Below are 22,653 nucleotides of genomic sequence, written 5' to 3'. Positions count from 1 at the left end.
AGAAGGCACTCCCCACACTCCAGCTGAGAATCGAACGGGAGAACCTCTTGCTGTGAGGCAACAATGCTACCGCTGCACCACCACAAATGCCCTATATATCTGAATAACCTGTCCTCTTAAATGTCTGTATGAAATACTGTACAAGTACAGATATTTTAATCTTTCATAATAACTTAAATGTTCGCATCAGCGAATGCCCTTGGTATATTTCTACTGTACTCTTTCCAGTTTACCCATGCTACATTTCTTATCCATCCATCAATAACGGCTTTTCCCATTTTTGCATATGGGGTCAGGGTGTCTCTTCAAAAGTGACAATCATCTAGGGCAATGTTCACACCACCGGGTGGCTAGCCCTGGTTTCCATATTATTATTCCATACTGTAGTTTGGGTCGAATGTAACTTACAGACAAAGATTTCATGATTTCTAATTTCCTAGATTTTATAAATCTTTTTTATGCAGCCTATAATTTTATAAATATCAACAGCCAATTCATTAATAAGATCAGAAAAACTCAAAGCTGGATCTAACCATACACACATGTCCTTAAATGAACCTACAGTTTCAATCACATCACTGTGTGCTGTATTATTCATCTTCAGTTTTTGTCTTTCAAATCTCATATGCTTAGTTTTTGATATATTTATCAGCTTATTATTTTCTCTGCCTAAATTTAAACAAGTTATTTTACAAACATGCCCTATCCATAACAGATGCAATCAGGTTATCCATTTTCAGAGTGTCTTCATACAGAGTTGCTCTGGGGTTCAAATCCATACTGAGTGAAGGGAATGTGGAAATTGTTACTCAAGATTTATGACTTACTTTCATCACAGCATCATATGCTTTTTTTGTTGTTGTTTATTGCTTTCTGCTGTTGCTTGCTGCTGAGCTGTGTGCAAACAAGCTTAACTGCTTAAGGAAAAAAGTGAAAAAAATTATTTGGGCAGACTCCTGTAGCATAAATAGGCTTAGCAGCAATACATGGACATCGGCAGCTGGACAGTAAAGAGTGGAGAACATCCACCGTTCACGTAACTGTCTCTGTGGCACAAGGTGTAAGTATAGCGATTGTAGAGATAGAACACAGATGATTCAAGGGTTCAAATAAAGATAACACTTATTTTTACAAAGGGCATCAGAATGCAATTTCTGACAATAATTTGATTAGGAAGGTAACACTATATACAAATGTTATCGTAAGTAAGTTGATTGCAAGAAATGTCTCAGTAATGCTTTGGTAACCTTCAGTTTTCCAGGTCGCATATCTCATCAATGACTTAATTATGAAACCCATTTGATTGTGTGTGCAATTACTTAAGTATGACAATTATGATAATTACTGAAAAATCCACTTGAATATCTATGATGGGCACAATATTTTAGCTAAAATCATCTTGACTCCTCACATATCCTGGCTCTATATTATGTTATTGAAAAGGCATTACAGCGAATGCCTTTTCATCTACCCTTAAACATCGAACCGCCAGTTACGCGAACGGTCAATTCAGCGATTTTTTTCCTTGGGAAAAAAATCGCTTGGCCATCGTTGTGAATTTGCCTCTTTCCCCACTGTAGTGCAATCTCGGAGCTGGTATATTTAGTTATGGTGGTGGGGGCGAAGCCACCCACTTTGATATGTTTGTAGTGATGTTTCATTCCTGGTCAGCTAAGTGATGTTTTTCTCTATGAAAAAATAATGCTGAATTGTCTGATCACATAACTGTCGGTGCGCTATTCAGGGGTCGATGAAAAGGCATTTGCTGTAATCCCTTTTCGATAAGATAATACAGACCCCATATCCCAACTACATGTTTAGGATACCATACGTTGCAAAGTATGTATGTATGTATTATACCTCAACCTGTATTACCCAGCTCATGAAATGTAACCATTTGAAATGTATTTACAAACAGTAATATTGCCTCTTACATGGGAATACAGTTTCCAGGAGTTGTTAAAGTCACACACATACAGGCCTGTCTGATGTATATTTTCATTCATACTGAGTGCATTATATCTGTAATGGCCATGGTTGAAAGGGATTTCTCCTGTAGCACTGAGAAGTAATAACATGGCTTGAAATGTATGCATTCTTTATTCCATTGGTTTTATCCCTACCCTGTAAAACTAACTTTTTACAGTGTGCAATACCAACAAATTAAGTCGTAAGTCATCCTATTTAACCTACCAAACACTAAGGCTCACAATGTAAGACATTAAGCATATCAGTGTTGACCACTGGAAAAAGAGTGAATACATACATAAATACGTACAGACATACATGCATACAAATATTTCAAGCATGAGGATTAATGCCCTTCTTGCCTGTCAATATACTAAAACAGTTATTCCCATAATACATGTCCAGTCTGATCTTAAGAATATCTAAACTAGTGCTTACTTTAATGTAATTTAGTAGTCTGTTCCATGCATCAGCTGATCTCTCAGAGAACCAATTAGAATTAGTGCACTTCTCATTCTTACAGAATTTTCTATGTAGAAACCACTTTACTATGGCAGAGTAAGAAAAAACGCTAAACCAGTTGCAAACAATAAAACAAAGCAGTGTGGTAAGCATTTTCATTATTTAATACATAACACAAGAACTTCAGACCATGGGTTGTCTGATGATTCTCCACCACTTTTTGATAACCCCAGACATTCTCAGAGGTAGTTGTCTCTAAATGCCCCATATACCTGAATAAGGTCTCCTCTTAAATATCTAGATGACATACTGTACAAGTACAGATATTTTAGTTTTTCATAATACTTTAAATTTTCACATCCATGGATACCCTTGGTATATTTCTGCTGTACTCTTTCCAGTTTACTCATGCTTGTTTTGTTATAAGGTTTCCATATTGTTATTCCATACTCAAGTTTGGCTCTCATGTAACTAACAAACAATGACTTCATCATTTCTGATTTTTCTAGACTTTATAAATCATTTTATACAATCTATAGTTGTATAAACGTCATTAACCATTTGGTTGATATTGTTAGCAAAACTCAAAGCTGGATCTACCCATATACCCACGTCCTTAAATGACTCTATACTTTCAATCACTGTGTGCTGTATTAAACATTCACCTTTCAATTTATGTCACCTTAATCTCATACACTTCATTTTTTATGTATTTGTGAGCATATATTTCTAATGTGCCCATGGTCAATTTAGTTAAGTTCTTTTGCAAACATGCCCCATCTGTAACACATGTAATTAGTTTATCCAATTTCAAGTCATCTACATACAGACTGTAGAACACCTCAGAAGAGAAAGATAGATCTGTAAAGTACAATCTAAACAAATATGGACCTAGAACAGAGCCCTGCAGGATACCCTGACTGTAACCTAGAATTTCACCTGTCCATTTGCTTTATTTATTTTTTTTAACACCTTTATTGAATTACCACTTGTGACACGGCAAATTTATATTTATATAAAATAAATCAAACTGTATTAACAAGTTCATGTTTACAAACATTACACTTCACATATATTGCTATATATCATATAACTTAAGCCAAACTACATAAATTATTCAATTCCTGACCCTTTTTTAATAAACAAGAAACATCTTTATTAAACTATGACTTAAGACATAGGCAATTATACATTTATATAAGTGAAAGCAAACCACATCAACACAATCCTAGTTGCAAGCATTTTACATCACAATCCATACCGAGACACTCCCAGTTGCAAACATTATACATCACTTATAATCTACCCAATCATTTTCAGTCAAACATTACATAGCTTATTTAAGCCCTGCCTTCTTTTAAACCTCATTCCTCCGCTGTATGTATTATTCCCACAATTCCCATTTTTTTCCTATGTAGTTTGCTTGTACCCTTTTCTAAAGATCTCAGTTCCAGTTGTGTTATCTCTGTTACTATATTCACTACTTCTAGTATAATTGGTTTAGATTTTGATTTCCATTTTCTAGTAATCACTGTTTTGGCCACCACCATAATTAGACACAGCAAGGCCTTACCATGTCTAGTCAATTCCAATTCTGTATCATAGCTCAGAAAAATCATCTCCTTCATCACACCAATCTGCCTACCCAGCATCACCGACAGTGCATCCCACAGGAAATCCTTAAAGTCCATCAACTCACGGCACGCCCAGAAAATATGTTCCCAGTTATCTTTCTTCCCCAGCACACCTCCAACATTTGCTGTCTATCTGAGGAAAAATTCTCTGGAGTCTACTTGGGATATAAAAATATCTATGTAAACATTTCCAAGCAAAAACATGAAATCTTCTGTACTTTGTTGCATATTTGGGAGACATACATATATCCTTGCATTGTTTCTTTGTGAATTGTTTATCCAGCATCTCCTCATAATCCTTTCTTACCTCCTCTGATCGATTTTTATAGTTCATAGGTTCATAGGTAGGTACTAGGCTATCGGCCCAAGGGCCTAAGTAAGCCTAGCCAACAAGGTTCCCTGGCTTACACCACCCAAGAAAGTTAATTTCCTGTGCCCTTGTCGAGCAGAGCCACAGAAGTGATCCCTGGGTGTATTTTCTATTTCCCATCCACTCATCAAGATTTTTCTTGAAGAGTGCTAATGAGGAACTTTGCTTGATATAGAGGTGTAGCTTGTTCCAGAGTATAGGAAGTCTCTGGGACAGGAATCTATCCCTCCAGCGTGTCCTGTTTATTGTAGTGACAAGGTTTAGGTCCCTAGAGCATGTAGCTCAGAGAGATTGGGATTTCTTAAGGTTTAGCATGTGCAACAGCTCTGGGTTTAACATAGCTTTATATGTTAGGCAGAGATCTCCTCAGAGTAGATGATATGCTACAGAGTAAAGCTGGAGTTGGTCAGTGTACGGCATCTGTTTGAGGCCAGTAATCCTCTTTGTGAGGTACTTCTGTGGCCTTTCCAGCTGCTGCAGATGTCTCATGAGGTACATTCCAAAAGGGGCGTTGTACTCTATAATGGGTCTAATGAGTGCTGAGTAGAGGGGAACAATGACTTCTTTTTTCCTGGATGAGAACCCTTTTGTGATGAGGTGTGCCACATAGAAGGATTTTCTGACTACTGTGGCAATGTGATTATCAAAGGAGAGACTGCTGTCCACCTGGGTCCCAAGGTCTCTTATCACACATTCAGCGTTAAGTAGACTGCCATTTATGTGGTAGTTCATCGGTACAGAGTTTTTACTAAAGGGGATGACAATGCACTTTTTGGCATTGAGCTTGAGGCCATGCCTCTGACACCAGGCATCTGTCTCAGTGAGGCCCTTCTGTAGGATGTCCACATCATTTGGGGACTCGACTATGGTTCCTAGTTTGCAGTCATCTGTGAACTTCATTAGCCAGAGGCCTTCTGTGTTAGCCTGTACTTCTGAAAAGTAGATACCAAACAGGAGAGGTCCCAGGAATGAACCCTGTTGCACTCCACTTGTCACTGGTTTGAAGTCAGATTTGGAGTCTGCAACTTTTACAGTGTGGGTTTTGTCAGTGAGCCAGTTGGCAACCCATCTTGTGACGTAGGGATTTATACCTAGTTTAGCTATAATTCCAGAATGGGAGATGGTGTCAAAATCCTTGGTGAAGTCAAGCTAGGCTGTGTGAGCCACCTTACCCTCATCTACGGCTTTGGTGACTGCCTCAAAGAAGTCGATCAGGTTCAGAAGGCATGATCTGCCTTTCACAAATCCAGACTGGGTGGGGTCCAGATTTTGGAGGTTACCAATGTCTTTGCTTATGAGTTCCATGATGATACATTCCATGGCCTTGCAGACCGGGCTCGTCAGGCTAATAGGGCGATAGTTACCAGGATCAGTGGTGGCTCCCCCTTTGTGAAGTGGGATAACTGTTGCAGTGCGCCATTCAGTGGGCACAAAGCCTGATGTGAAAGTATGACTTGAACATGTTGCTTAGGTGGGGGTCCAGTTTGTTCTGAAGTTCGTGTAAAAACTTTCCTAAAAATACCTAAAGACTGTAACAGCAGCACAGAGCAGATGGACATCTTAAAAAAAAGATTGTGATTGGTTAATTACTACGTTTCAGTCTTTTTGCCAACTATATACGAGGTACAGATTAATGCCAGCCCACATCTGATGTGTGTGTTTCAAACGAAAATGTACTGTGAACATTTATGATGGATTTTTGTGCTTAATAAAAGTCTTGAGAAGGATTCCAGGCTGCTCGGGGCTTTATTGTTTCGCTGTGGAGGCTTCTTACTTGGTTTATTGGTGCTTATTTTGAAGCCGTGTGGATTTTATTTGGTATCCATATCCTTTTAACAAAGTTTTCATTTTCTCATTTTTTTGTGTTAGCTTTTGTTTACTCTCTTCCCACGTATCCTTATCTGCCACACCAGAATCCTAATACTTCATTTTGTCATGTCCCCATAAATATGGATATTGCTGAACTTGTCATGTCCTATTTGTAAGCCATGCAGCTAACCATCTTATCTAGTGTACAGCGATACCTAGTTGCTCTAATTTATTGAACAGTGTTTTGTGTACTACTCTATCAAATACTGACGTTAAATCCATATAATTCACAGCATGCATTTCATTCATAGCTGTTATATTGTTATAGAACATGTTACAAGTGGCAATAAATCTATTTTCAACATATGCATGCTGATATATAGTTTAAAGTCCCATCCTATCCAGTTCTGACAATAACTTATTCAAAATTACCTTCTCTATTATTTATAACAATATATCTGCTGTTATCTGGATGTCACTAGGTCAACTTATCACCCCCTTTTTGGAGCCAAACTGTTTTGCATAACATTTTGTAAATATATCTATAATCTGTTGTGTCTCAGAATAAATTTTAGAATCTACACACAACTTATCAATTTGTATGTGTTTATTCCCTCCACATCCTATGTATCTATAAAATAGTTTTCTCTTATGCTCAATATCTTTATATAAATTTTCTTCAAATTTTTCTGGATCTTGTCTCACGCTATACTTAATTTGTTTGTCCAGCTTGAACATTTCAGTTTTCAAAGTTGTAGTTCGACTTGTTTTCCATTTCTTATATTTTTTGTCTCTCACATTAATCAAGTATCTTGTTCTTACAGAAATATATCCCCCTGATGTTGTGTGCCTAGATCCTGATGTTAAACATTTTTTTTTGATTTTTTGCATTCAAACAATTTCTCTTTCAAAACTTTCCACATTCCTTCTGCAGGTTTTCCACTGAAGGCATCACTCCAAATTGCTTTACACAGTAACTGTTGTGCTTTCATATAATCTGTTATTAATCTTCTGTGCACTGGTTTAGATTTCAGTTTGGCAGAATTCTCTAGCAAAAAATTAACTTTAAGAATCCTAAGATCACTGCACATCAGCAGTGGTAAAACTTGACATGAAGAAACAGTAATTTCTTTAGGAATACAAACAATGTCTGGTATGTTGCTTTCCCTGGTAGTTTTTTTACAATCTAAAGCAATTGTTGTTCCTGAACATATGTTGCGAATAATTTCCTTACTAATGTTGTTGAATCAATATTATTCCAGTCTGTTTCTGGTAGACTTAAGCACCCAGCTAATATTATTCTTCCCTCCTGTGTTTCATGCAAGAAATGTATAAATTCTTCTAGGTCATCAGCCCTTGACTTTGGTGGTCTATACACTCCAACAATTGTTATATGTTCCAGGGCTGTCTTTATGAATAGATTGGGCATCACATATGGCAATTCTCATTGCCATGTTTCACACCTTAATTGCTGTTTGTTGAAATCCCTGCCTCGTTATCTGGCAATGGATCTCTCTGCTTTCCATTGCACAAATGCAGTTGGCATGGTTATGCATCACTGCACACTGGCTGTTAATTTAGTGCCAATTCAGACATAGAGCTGTTGCTTGACTTCTGCAGATCTGGCTGGTGTGGGAGATGATGATGCTAAATTTAGAGCACAGAAGTGGTGTGTTGAGGAGTCCAGAATTTTTGTGGCTTTACTCATGAAGTGCTACAGCCATTGGATGCTGCAGGGGGGCTATACTGGGTCTCAGTATAAGACTGAGGCTTGGAACAGATTAGCCAAGACTATCTCCAGTACAACTGACAATGCACGCACTGGAGAGAATTGTCGTCACTGCTATAGTGACCTGAAATGGGGCAAGAAAAACCTCCTCATCCAATGGGAGGATGAGTTTAGAACTGCTGACACCCCTCAGTTGTGTAAGTATACTGACCCATCAGCACTCAATTATATAGAATGTAGTAGTCCAGACTAGTATTCATTACGCTTTCATGTCTCTTTTTCTCTTCTTTTCTATTGTACAGCTGAAGAAGACATTGCAGCAAGCAGGGAGGTGCACCAAGAGAGGTTAAATTGCCTCAGACAGGCACAGGGTACATAAGCATCAGGTCTTACTGTAAGCCTAATAACTACTGCAATTATATCCAATATGGCAATACTAAAATGAACAATTGTATTTATGATATCATAGCAGTTCATCTGATTAATACTACCATGGAGTAAGGCCTTTCCATCATACGTGGATGAGGCAAAGGTATTTTATATGGCTTAAAAATGTACTGTTGTCATGCATTTCTGCTTACAAAAATGGCATTCACCACAGAGAAGTAAACTGTTCACTGCAGATTGGCCTGCCATCCCTCCACAGGTTACAGAACTGCAGCACTGACACCCAGCACTTCAGGGTCCCTACCTGTCAGGGCTGTCTCCACAACCCCTGCCCTACCTGCCCCATCTGCGTCGGGTAGCTCTGCCCCAGCTGTTGATAAACTGGTACCCTCTGTTTGTAGTAGTAGTAGTGGGTGTTGTGATCTTGTCACCTGGCAAGAGCTGACAGTGCTGGTGGTGGGTATCATGGAAAAGGGCCTTGATGCCCAAATCAGACTTGAGGAAAAGGTGTTTCATCATACTGTCAAAATGATGCCATGTTGAGCCCTGACACAGTAAACTGAGACAGGAGACAATGATGACAGTTCTGGGGTGAGGACTAGAGTCTCACTGTTCTCAGGCTTCATGTGGGTGGGCCTCCGATGTCCCTTACAATTACAGTGTTTACCCCAACCTTTTGTGTCCATCACCATCCCTGTTTGTCTTGCATGTCCTGTATGTCTGTGCCTGCTTCCTCACTTACCTTACCTTCCTGACCCTTACAGTCCTAAGCCCCTTCCCCATGGGCACCTGTCCCACCAAAAATAAAACTGACTCATACATAGCTCTCCACTTCACCTATGTGTTTTTTTGGCACACTTGATTTGATACAATTGGCCATACAACACTATTCTGTTGCTGTCACCTACCATTGATGTGGTGACAGTCCAAATTCAGCAATTTCTCTCTACAGTTCTACATTTATGTTGTGAAGAAATAGATAGCTATGATTCTCTCCCACTAACTTCCTGCAAATTCCACTAATCTTTTCCCTATGTCCTCCCCTCTGCGAGCCTTCCATTTCACTACTTTTCTATCAACCTCTTTTTCACACAATTAATGTGATCAAAAAATAGAATCACACACAAAACGCATGGCTGAAATGGTTGCCTTCACTTTCTGTCCTCATCATTTGTGCAGACTTTGGCATCTCACACCAATGCTGAGTGACAGTGAATGGCTGTTCATGTCCTATGGCAAAACCTGGTCAGTTGTTGCTATCACCTGAAGTCCAGTTATCCTCACGCAAAGGTGCTTAAACCTGCTGCACTATGGGATACAGAGTAAAGGCAGAATAAGGCCAATATTTGGCAACAGTTACTCTAACAGTTCTGTGACTACTGGATGTAACAAAGTGCAACTTTCTCTGTATAGTGTTGACATAAATCACATGTCTGAAGATTGATTTTCAGCCATAGAATTAAAGGTTTAATTCCAGATGTATTTCACATTATTTCTTAATGTGATGTTATACTTGTATGATATATTTCATGACGTGCATCTTCATTTTTATCCAGTTACAACCTTTAATGATCAGATTTTGAATAGTGCTGCAAAAAGGCATCTGCAAACGTATCTATGCTCACAGGGAAGAATTAGTAAATCACACTTATTCTACTCATGTCTTAATCAGGTTTTGCCTTTCCTACAGCTTCTTGATCCCCAGATCCATTGGTTAATGATACAGAGCATGACAGACGAATAATGAGACACACCATAAAGATGTGCATTAATGACCCATAACACCAATCTTTGATATGTGTCTGTCAGTCTGTCTTTCTCTTTGCCCCTTCTCTCTCACTCCTTTGTACTGTTGACTATTCATTATGCTGATGGATATAAAATTCATCTTATTGCATTTTCACATTTTTATACTGTTAATTGCTGAACACATACCTACAGTTTCCATTGGCTTAACAAGTTACCAATGCCCCTTCAATGGTGTGATTTTGATATGTGGGAAGTAGGATTTTCTTTGCAGTTTGTTGAGATAATGATGAAGTCTATAAATCCAATTTTTGCATCTTAACAACAGTCTGAATCCAGCATTAGGCAGAACTTTTACTGCCTCTTTTTATAATTCTCTTTCATGTGTATGTGTTGCCTAAGCATCTGTCTACTCCCCACTTCTCTTTTATTAGTTGTAGTCTTCAGCACACAGTTACTCTTAAATATGTGTCATGCTGCTGGACATTATGTAAAGTGTAAGAGAGGCTAAGTGTACTCAATACTGCTGTCTACCAAACTCTTTTATTGAGCATGTTGTGGCTCTTACAATGTGTGATTGAAAGTTAGTACAGTATGATCTCCTCTGTGGTGAGCTAAGATAATCAACCTGTCTGTTATATTTTATTTCTACTGCCTAAGATTTGAATCCTGACATATGCGATACAGTGATGTAATTTTTCTCCGTATTTACATTTCTTGCACAAGTGTGTGCCTCATCTGCTATGCACAAAACCCCATCCTCATGTCAACATCATGTTTCCAATTTCCTATATGTATGTTCCCGTATGTGGGTGTATTGTTTTTTGTCACTCCTTCGCCTTCTTTGTCCCTATATCAATCACTTAATGATACAGAGCACGACATATTCTGAATAAGTAAACAACTAATACAAACTCACTATACAAGTGTTCATACAGGCGCCATAACACAAACTGTTAGGTGCCTCTCCATCTCTGCATCCCTCATCACCTCTTGTGGCTCAGCACATTATAATGTAACATATTTGGTAAGCTGATGGATGACATGGTCACCTTATATCATTTGGCTACTGTCCGTACTGTGAGGAAGCATAATGCCCACATTTCACAAGCATCCTGCCCTACACACATAGTTAGTGTATGTGCTGAGTCATAAAAATTATTTAAAAATAAATACCATCCTTGTCATGTGTAACAAACTGCACACCCAATTAACTTGTGATTTCCATTGAATCATGGCTGATATATAATAGCTATAAAAGATTATTTCAATAGGCATTACTAACACAATGTGGGCAATCAACATATTTAGGATAGTCATTCCCATATAGTCTTACAGTCAAGATCAAAATTATTTATGATAATCACATTCTGACACCCTTTGTAAAATGATCTGCATACTGAACTCAATCCCTGCTTCAACTCTGCTTTTTCATTTAGCTCACTGAGCTTACATCTTGTGCCGCAAAGAAAGTTATGTGACAGGTGGATTTTCTCCACTCAGTACTCTTCAGAGTGCTAAGGGCTACATGTCACTGTTAAGCCTGTTTGTGCTACATAAAGCTAACCAAATTTACGTTTTCACATTTCCTTTAACAATGAACCCTGTTTTCTCACCACCTAATGTGATACAAATGGGTAAGGCAAGCACAACAATTCATTTTTTTAATTAAGCTTTGGCCCTAACATGTCAAAGTTAGACTCTGACATGCAAAGTGTATATCTGCAACATGTTAACACAAAACAGATCTGGTCTACATTTAATAACTATCACAATATTTTCTTTCTGCTCCTTATTTGTGCAAAGGCTGGCAGGGAGCACCACTGAACATTGCTACTTCATATTTCAAGTTCAACACCTCAAAGTATAATCATGCATGCTCTAATACTTTGCCAGCATCCAGACAAATAAGGTTCTCAGCACTGAGCTTTAGAAAGAGATTTTGAACAAAGATAAGTACTGTTGCTGGACTGTATTACATCATTACATGGAAATTGCTTAATGTACTCAAGTGAACTGCAGTGAACTGTGTGGATGACTGACCATTTCATTCTGGGCAGTTATGTCTACACTGCAGCACTTATACTTGTAAATTATATACAACCACATAGAGCCCTGCCACACATACTTCTTCAATACTTAGCCCTACTGCATTGGAACATTAAGAATTATTTTGTACTGATCGTGGACATGGCTCATGCATGAGCAGATACCATTGCTAATATCAGTAGTCCAGAGGAAATATGGCATACTACAATCTCCCAACCATTACTAGGGAACAGTTCCAGGATGCTTAATAAATAGCATGAAACATGACCTCTCTGATCCACTTGAATCACTTTTCACCTGGAGCCTACAGTCACATTTTATGCCCAATGAATGGAAGATGGCTACAGTCACTGCCCTGCACAAAGAAGGTCCAACCACTGATCCAGGCAACTACAGCTCCACAAGTCTGACAAGCCTCATGTGTAAGGCCATGGAAAGAATAATCATGGACATAATAAATGAGGACATAGGTAACCTGCAAACTTTAGACCCATCACAGTTCGGCTTTGTCAAAGGAAGGTCATGCCTATTAAATCTGGTGGACTTTTTTAAGAGGGTCAGCAAAGCACTGGATAAAGGAAAGAGTGTGCACACAGTTTACTTTGATCTGGCCAAGGCTTTTGATACAATACCCCACTCAGGCATTAAAGACAAGCTCAATAATTTAGGCTTAAATCTTTTTATTACCTGCTGGATAGCCAACTGGCTCAATGATAGGGCCAAGGAGGTCAAAATAAGTGAGGCCACCTCCACCAAGAGACCAGTCCCTAGCATAGTTCCACAGGGCTCAGTACTAGGCCCACTCCTTTTTGGCATCTTTTTCTCTGAAGTGGAAGCAAATGCTAAACGTTTATGGCTGACTAAGTTTGCAGATGATTGCAAGCTGGGTGTTATCAACTCCTCCGCAGACACTAGTATTCTTCATGAAGGCCTATCTCTAACAAATGGTGCCAAAGCCATGATCTTAAACTCAATCCTAATAAATACATAATTTTACCATTTGTGAATCCAACGAACGCAGCTAATTACCATGTTGGTAAAATGCCCCTAAGATTCAACCCAGTGGTCAGGGATCTAGGTACACATGTTGAAGGTAGCTTTATCTTCGACCACCACTTATAAGTTATGTAACTTATAAGTAAGGGCATAGAATCTAGGTCTAAAAAGGTCATTATCTGAGTGTACTTCACCTTTATCAGACTAATCAGAAAGTACAATGCTCCCTTCGGTATGTACCTGACCAGGCATATGCAGCAAATAGAGCAAACTCAGAGGTTCCTTACAAAAAGAATACAAGGTGTAACAAATCTGCCGTATGCAGAGACCCTTAAAGCACTTTCCCTCTACTCAGTCTCCTATAGATTACTGAAAGATGATCTATGCCTGGCTTACAAGGCGTCCGCAAACCCCAAACTTATGAATTTTCTACATATTCGTAAGTAAAACAGTACCAGAAATACAAGATCTAAGGACCTAAAGTTTGCCTGTGACTTAAACAGAACATGCTGAGACACAGATATGTATACCAGAGACTGCCCCTCCTATGGAACAGGCTTCCCATCCATGTAAAGCTGTGTTTGTCTATTACCCAGTTTAAGTGCAACCTAGACCAGTGGATGGGGAATATGAAATTTACACCGGGCCTGGCACCCATGTCCCTTGTGGATATAGGTAACTTATAAATGCCTGGCCCTCAATGCCCTGTATGGATACAGGACATCATTATTCTTTCAAGAAAAATGGGCTAGGCTTAGAAAGACCCCCTGGATCATCAGCCTAGTAACAATCTATGAATCTATTAAGATTGACATACCATCATCCTAACCTAATGATCCATAACAGTTTAATTGCCCATCCTGTGTTTCACAAGTGTGCATGTATCTCATACACCACATCATATAAAACAGGTGCATATCAGTTTCAGTTCTGCAATATATATTAATGACAGCATAGCTGACCTAAGTTAGCAGTATATAATTATTATTAATTATAAGATTGCACTTACTTCTTCATATCAATAAATATGGCTTTGCACAATAACTTCAATATCACAATATCAACATCCCAATATCTTCTCAAACAGAGAATGAGAAACTAATCCTATGTACACTGCACTGTCACACTGTAGAAGTCAGACTTCTTCAGCGGTGCTTGCATTAAGTACATTATATAACTAGATAGGGGTTTCTAATCTCACAGCAGTCAACTTGTGTATGTGTGTGTGTGTGTGTGGGGGGGGGGTTGTGTATAGATCCAAGTAAATATGATCTTACATACTGCTGGCCTCACTGAAATAGCAGTCTAGAGAAACTTTTACACTGCCGTGTGAGTCCACATCAGTGTCAGACCAATATCAGCTTCTCTGCAACACAACATTGATGTCACCCTCTATAAAGTGTACTCTCACACTGTAGAAGTCAGACTTCTGCAGCGGCACTTGCATTAAGTACTGTGTCCTCTAGATTGCGTAACTAGAGAGGTAGGGGGTTCTAATCTCACAAAGGTGTGTGTGTGTGTGTGTGTGTGTGTGTGTGTGTGTGTGTGTGTGTGTGTGTGTGTGTGTGTGTGTGATGGTGGGGCCATAGCGTCACTGCAGGATTAGTTGAACAACTGTGCTCATTTGACTCCCACTCGTGAGAAGCATTTATATAGTCAGATCAATCCCACATTCCTTTTTCATTCTGTCCACAAATGCATACTGTCTGCAAAACACTGATGAGATCATCAATTCAAAAATGCACTCTCACACCATGAAAGTTAGACTTCTCCTGTGGTGCATGTCTATAATGCACTTACATGTAAACTGCTTCAGTAGATAGGTATGGAGTTCAAATGCAGCAGTGAGAATCTCATGACTGTGTGCTAATGTAAATGGATGCAGGAGTGTCTTGCACTTCTCAGCATCAACAACATTTAGAGTCTCATATGGCTGTAGAGGTTATTTTTGCACACATATTTCCTTTGCATGACACAGTTGATGTCATGCCTTCAAAGATGCAGTGTGGCTCATATGCAGTCAGACTTCTTCTGGGGCATGTGCCTATAATACACTTTCATGTATACTGTGTCAGTAGATAGGTAGGGAGTTTGAATACAACAGTGAGGCTCTCCTGATTGTATGCATGTGAATGTAAATGGATGCAGGAGTGTCTTACACCTCTTAGTATTGACAATATTTAGAGACCCACACAGCTGTATAAGTCAATTTTGCACACACATATCATTTCATGATGCTGCTGATGCCATCCCTTCAAGATGCGGTGTAGCTCACATGCTGTGAGACTACTTCTGTGGCTTGAGTCTATAATACACTTATATGTAGATTGTGTCGCTAGATAGGTAGGGACTTTAAATACTGGACTGACTGTCTTCCGTGAGTGCATGTTTCTTCCTCTTACTGTGCAGAACGGGCTGCAAATACATATATGATGAATGTCTATACAGTGTGGTATCCCACCACTTTTAATGGAAACATCAATTTTATACATGGTGGTAATGTCATCCACTGAAATGCACAGTGGCAAAGTTGTAAAATAAATCTCAAGTTGAACTTGTATTTCAGCAAACCTTCATTAGCTTGTAATGGTAGGTGTATAGTTAAAATCCTGACATTGTTGCTTACAGTCAGTGTACATGTTGTTAACAGTGTTGTTATCCAAATATGTTATGTTCACGTATAGATGTTGTTTCTTCTTACAAGAGTTTCTTTCTAAATTTCCTTTTTAAAGGCTGCCATTTGAATAGACTGTCCTTCCATACCAGTTGTAGTGAGATGCCTCCTCAGGAATGAGGACATAAGACAATGGAATGTATGTTGCAGATGCCTAAGTAAGGCATATGTTTGAATATGAGATTATAGCCACATTGTACATAATTTTTGTTCTACCGTTACAGTGACAACAGCAGGGGGGACACAGCTGTGTTTGTGATTATTTCTAAGTAATAACAGGGACACATGTTCCTTGATTCATACACATGATGTAATGCTTTCACATAAACACACATATGACAATTGGTGATGCACTTTTACCATGACACATTCATTAATCCCACAGTGGTGTTAACTTTCTCAGTGCTTAGGCGAGTGTTCCAAACCAGCACTGTGTAACTGTAAACATTTGGTCCTTAACCATTCTGCAGGAATGACACCCCCCCCCCATTCTATTGTGTACATATAGAGTGGCAGAGGCCTCCCCCACCCATTTTATCATATAAACATTTTGGACAAATGAAGTACAGCTGATTTAATGATTTCACATAGGTGGAGTTCAACAGATAACAGTTCCACTGTGGCACTTGTGATTAATAGTCATATTGTTAGTTGGAGGAGTTGTACAGCTTGATGTTCAATTTTAGCATAGGAAATCATTTTGTGTGAACATACTGACATCACATAACATCCATTACATCACATCAGTGTTATCCCTTGATATGTGGCATGAACACATGTGACTGTAGCTTTGGATTTCATGGCAGCAGACATTTGTTCTGCCAATGTCATGCTGAGAGTGGTACTATGGCACATGCATTGAGTACTGTGGTGTACATGAGTGTGTTCCAGTTCTTGGGTGGTATATGTACAAAAATACAGGGAAACCTTCCTTGACCAAGGACAGTTGATATAAGACTGCTAACAATTGCATACACATGAGCATACTCAGTTAATTGCCATCAGTCTGACATGCTGATATGACATTCATCATCAGGGATCCTTTCTTAACTCACACATTGATTTCAGCTGCTTGTAATAATGTCCATTGCTGCCTCCTGTGGCATATGCTGACAAAACACAGCTTTGTGGAATACATTGCTTCATAGTGTGGTATTTGCATCTGTTCTTATCTGTCTGCCCAATAACTGTGTCAGGAAGGAATGCCTTATGCAAGAACATTTCATATGTCGCTCAGTGTTCAGACATTTGTAACATAACACGCCTAAATATGTGATCCATAGCCATTAGAATATTACTCTCCATAATTTGCTTCAAGGATGATCCTCCTCATACATGTGTTATGCCTATTTCTGTGCATACGCATTTAATACATAGCTCAGCGGTAATATTGATGGGATGGGTTAGATTCCTGTAAAAGTAGATTGTGGCCATTCATATTTTCCATCACTTTACATTGATGACATGAATACTATGCAAATATCCATTAGTGTATGTACTGTCCTTTCTGTCATCTCAACTCAGTATGTTAATGACATTCATATCACGTGTAATTTTTATTTATTTATTTATTTTACATTTGTTGACCGGGCTAGTCTAACTGGATATATGTCCATTTTCAGTAGAGGCCCGGGGAGAAAAGCTCCAAGATACATACAAAAAAGAAGGAGAGATAAGCTCCAAGACAGATATAATAAAACAATATAAAAAGTTGCAACAGTCAAACTTAACATCTGCTGGTAATATAAAGTACAGAACTCATAGTAAGCATAACTCAAGTAGTACATGGTAAATATACAAAAATATGTTACTATTTACATATATACATATATTTTAGTTGTCATGACATAGTATTTGGTTTCTTAAGGGTAAGTCTGTACAGGTGAGGAGATTGCATTAGTGTGAGGGAGGAAAGTTAGTCAGGGTTAGTACAGGGGCATAACCAGTGGGTATGGAGGAAATGTTTTAGCTTCTGTTTAAAAAGAGTTAATGAAGCCAGAGAAATTAGTTCAGTGGGTAAATGATTCCAGTGCTTTCCAACAGCATTAGAGAAGAGGGAGTCTCCTGCCAAGTTGTTGGTTTTGCAAGTATTGATAAGTATTTTGTTTGAGGAGCATAAATTCTTAAGATTGTTGTAAGGTGTAATAATGCTAGCGAGTATTGGAGTGTTGGTGGGTTGGTACAGGGTTTTATGGGCTATAGTAAGCTGGTGAAAAAGAATTTGGTTTGGAAGTTCAAGCCATCCCAGTTGCTTTAGATTAAGACAGTGATGTGTTCTAAAAAGAGACACAGTTGCAAATCTGGCAATATTATTGTGGGAGGCTGCCAGTTTATTTAGGTTGTTCTTAGAAAGGTTAGTATAGATAGGAGAAGCATAGAGTAGAGTGGAGATTAAGTAAGTTCTGGCTATAGCGGTCCTGGCCACTGGAGTAAGAAAGGGGTTGATTCTGTAGAGGGATCCTAATTTTTTTGTTGATTGTTTTAACTGTGCTGTTTATATGAATATCGAAGTTAAAGTTGCTATCTATTGTTATACCTAGAAGTTTGGTGGTAGGTTCAGGAGATATGAAAGTGCCATTATTAGATATGAGAGAGAAATTTATTAGGGTGGACTTTCGGGTTGGTGTGAACAGTAAAAGTTTAGTTTTTGGGGGGTTTAGGCAGAGGCAGCAGTTTAAAAACCATTGTTCTACAGTACTGAATGCATTTTGGGTAAGGGACTGTAGTTCAGTTGGAGAAGTGGCTGAATAGATTATTGTAGAGTCGTCTGCATATCGAATGCAGGTAGTTTGAGGAATTGAAGAGTGAAGGTCATTGATAAAGATTCAAAATAGGAGCAAGCCTAATATAGAGCCTTGAGGAATGCCAAGAGAAATGGGAAGGAGGTTAGATAGTTTATTGTCCCATAGCACAGCTTGCTGTCTATTGTCGAAGTAAGATTTGGACCATATCAAAAGCTTTGGATAAATCAATAAAGACTGCAGAGGAAAGAGTATTGTTGTTCCAGTTTTTGTTAATGCAGTCTGGGAAGGATAGGAGGGCAGTGGTGGTACTATGGAATGGTCTGAATCCATGTAGACAGTTGGCAAGTAAGTTATTTTGGAGTAGATGGTTAAGTAGTTGCTTATGGATACATTTCTCCATTATTTTTGCTAGGGGAGATAGTAGGGCTATAGGACGGTAGTTAGAAAAGTCATAGGAGTTCCTGCCTTTATGTAGTGGCATGATATAAGAAATTTTCCAGATAGGTGGGATGGTACCTTCATTTATGGTACGGTTAATAAGAATGGAGATGGGATAGGCTAATGCTTTAGCCCCTTTTTGCAGGTATTCTGCTGGGAGTTGGTCGGCTGAGGGGATGGTAGGTTTTAGTTTTTGGAGAAGGGAGCAGATAAAGGAAGTAGAGACTGGTTGTAACTGAAAAGGTGGAGGTGGGTTTGTCATGGTTGTAGGCAGTTTTGAGGTATCTGGAGAAAGTTGACTAGCAAGAGTTTGGATGACTTGTGTGAAGAAAGAGTTAAAGGCATTAGCAGTATAAGTGGGATTCTCATGGCTAGTGCCTTGTGGGTTAGGTGTGCTGCATTGTCCTGGGTATAGTAGTTTGTTGATGCTATTCCAAAACATTTGTGGGGTTTTTTTGGTAAGTTTGCTGTATTTGGTAATAATAGTCTTTTTTGTCTAAGAGGATGGCTTTTTTTGTAAGATTTCTTAGTTGTCTAAAGGTTTGGTGATCTGTAGGATCCTTAGTATTACGCCCTCTGTTGTAATGTTAATTTGTGTAATTGTCACACCCTATATCATGTCTGATTTTATTTACCTATATTTGCTGAGGAAGTATGATTACCATTATTATGATATACATATTGCACAGTTTTATTATTACAAAAATTATCTGTGTAACATAAACACCTTTTAATCAGTTTGAACATTTACCCTCCCCTCTTACGTATTTCTGTATGCATCACTTTGATTTCTCTGTACATTGTCCTCAGTACACTTTCCTTGCCTTGTAACCCATTTATTGTAGGCGCCCTTGACATTTATTCTCCCCTCTTACCTATTTCTGTATTTATGTTTCATTTATGAGCACATTGCACACGGTACACTATCTTTGCTTGATACAACTTGCATTATTTGCCCCACGTAGCTTTTCATGCTGTCTGCGCTAGCACGCTTAACAGGTTTGCCCATAGGCAAGCTTGTTTGTTTACTGTGTGTGCTCATGCTGCTCCACATGTTTTTATGGCTGCCAACACTGTTGCTAGCCACAGAAATGTGCTTGTAGTCATGTAGGTGTAATGAGCAGCATGCATATGCCATTAGTGTTACTGCTCATTGCACTAACATGTAAACATTGTCTAGGCTTTGTGCAAAGCTTACATGATTGCTCATGAATCCCAGAGAGAGAGTTTATACTATGCCTAGTACAAACTATGTTTTGGTATGGATTAACCTGCATTACTCATATCCAAACATAGCATACTGCTGTTATTCAATTACATTACTAAAAACAAGAAAAGTCTTATCTTTTTTCAAAAATGGAATTGCATGAAGTAGCTTTTAGGTATGCCTTCATTGTGTCTCTTTTAACTTTCCTTTTCTTCTGCAAGATGAACTAACATATTTTTAACACTAAGGAATTGTGAAAATGTATCATTTTTGTGAAGCTGTACAATATTATTATTTATAAAGGAATGCCTTACATTTTGTTAAAAATAACATTATTGTATGTTTACTGTCTAATTGCCCTTGATCTGTTCTTAAAAACTACTACTCAGGGGTTAGCTTAGTTGTGGATTGCACATGCATAAGGTAATTGATGAGTTTACACCTCAGTAGTACATTTCTTAGATACACTTTGTGGCACAGTAAGTGTGTCACTATGATTTTACTTTACTGAGTTGTTTGTCTTGCAAAATTAGTTTGTTTTCATTTTGGGATGCACAAGCTTTAACATGTAATGCTTGCATTAAGAGATTTGGTGAGATTATATTATTTTTTTAAAACAAACATCATTCTATGCATTTAGATAATGGGGATGGTAGCAATATTTTTATTCTGCTTGGTTAGTTGCAATTATATATTTTTTTAAATAAAGATCGCTCTATACATTTGCGCAGTGGGAAGATTGGTAGATGTACTTTTTTTGTTTCATCAGTTGCAATGATTTATATTTTGGTGTGGCTGCCAAAATCATCAGTGCGAGTAATAGTAGATTTGCAACAGCTTCACTTATTGCAACTGCCAATCAGCATTTACGTTCTTAATATAAATTAGATTCTACTTTATAATTATCTCTCTTCCCTCCATCTAGTCTAGTATAACAGTTTTCCATCTTTCATCATACATACCTTTTATCCACCTATTACTGTTTTATTTACTCACACATTACTATTTTATTATTAACCATGTTTATTATTTTGTTAACTGGGTCGTCCAGTTGTGTTGAGGACCATTTTCTGTTTTGCTTGGAAGTTTGGAGATAAAATCAATAGAAAAGAAGTAATAATGAATAAAATACCAGTCCAAGTAGACTTATTACATATATTGAGCTAGCAATAAGCAAAAATGTAAAAGCAAACAGGATATACAATTTGTAAAATGTATCAAGTAGAACAAAATAAAAAAGGAAATAACACAAAATATAGGCAAACAATCCACCCCTGGAAATGACTACATTGATAATATACTCCTAAAAGTAAACCCAGTGATCAGGGATCTGGGAATGCATGTTGGCAGTAACCTGACCTTTGACCAACATGTGTCTACTGTCATGAGAAAAATAATTCTATGTTGCACAATTTATAACTAAGGGCATGGCATCCAGGTCCAAGGAGAGTATCGTTCCTCTGTACCTGGCTCTCAACAGCTAACCATTGTGTACAATGCACCCTTTAGCATGTACCTGACCAAGCACCTGCAACCGCTTGAAAGACAACAGAGGCTCCTCACAAAAAGAATATAGAGAGTAAACAACAAATCCTATGTGAGTCATCTCAAAGTCCTATCCCTGTACATGGCCTCCTACAAACTACTACATGGCAATCTATTCATAGCCTACAAAGCATCTTCTTATTGTGCACTGATGGATCTGTTGCACATCTGCAAAACAAAAAGCATTTGAAATGCCTCATCAAAGGACTCAAACCTTGAGTGTGACATAAGCAGGACATTTTGGAGGGATAGGTGTGTCTGTCAAAGATTACCCCTTGTCTGGAACAGGCTTCTCAGCCATATGAAGCAAAGCTCACCCTAACCCTATTCAAATGTAGCTTGAAGGTTCCCCTTCATATGATTGAATTTCTCTAACCTCGAAACCAGAATCTCGAATTTAGAGAAACTCGAACATATAAAAGGGACAAAAAAAATTAACACCTTTCAAATGATTTTGTAGGGGTTCCCCCCTGTACCCCCCACACACTCCTACATAAATATACCTACTCCGAGATCGCACTATAGTAAAGGAAAGGGAAATCTCCCATTCCATGCTATACGTGTAAGTGCAAAACGGAAGATTTTCCATTCCTCCGCTCTAGTGCGGTCGCGGAAAATTCACATTTAAACTGCTAGGGCACAGGGGGACCTGGCCCCCTGCAATAAGGTAAGTTAACTTTTTATTTTTTTAAACCTAAGGCTCCCATTCATGATTTCGAGTGAATGGAACTTCGAGATTCTGGTCTCGAGATTAGGAATTTTGAGCTTCCATGCATTCGATCTTGTGAAGGGGAACCAGCTTGGACCAATGGATGGGAAATTGCAAATTTACCCCTGGATGGACACCTAAGCTCCTTGTGACATCTCTCCTCTGGGCCAGTCATCAAGGAGCCTC

Source organism: Protopterus annectens, chromosome 14.part0 (genome assembly GCF_019279795.1).
Source record: "Protopterus annectens isolate FY-2018-M chromosome 14.part0, PAN1.0, whole genome shotgun sequence".
NCBI lineage: Eukaryota > Metazoa > Chordata > Ceratodontiformes > Protopteridae > Protopterus > Protopterus annectens.
Note: the sequence above shows the minus strand (reverse complement) of the source record.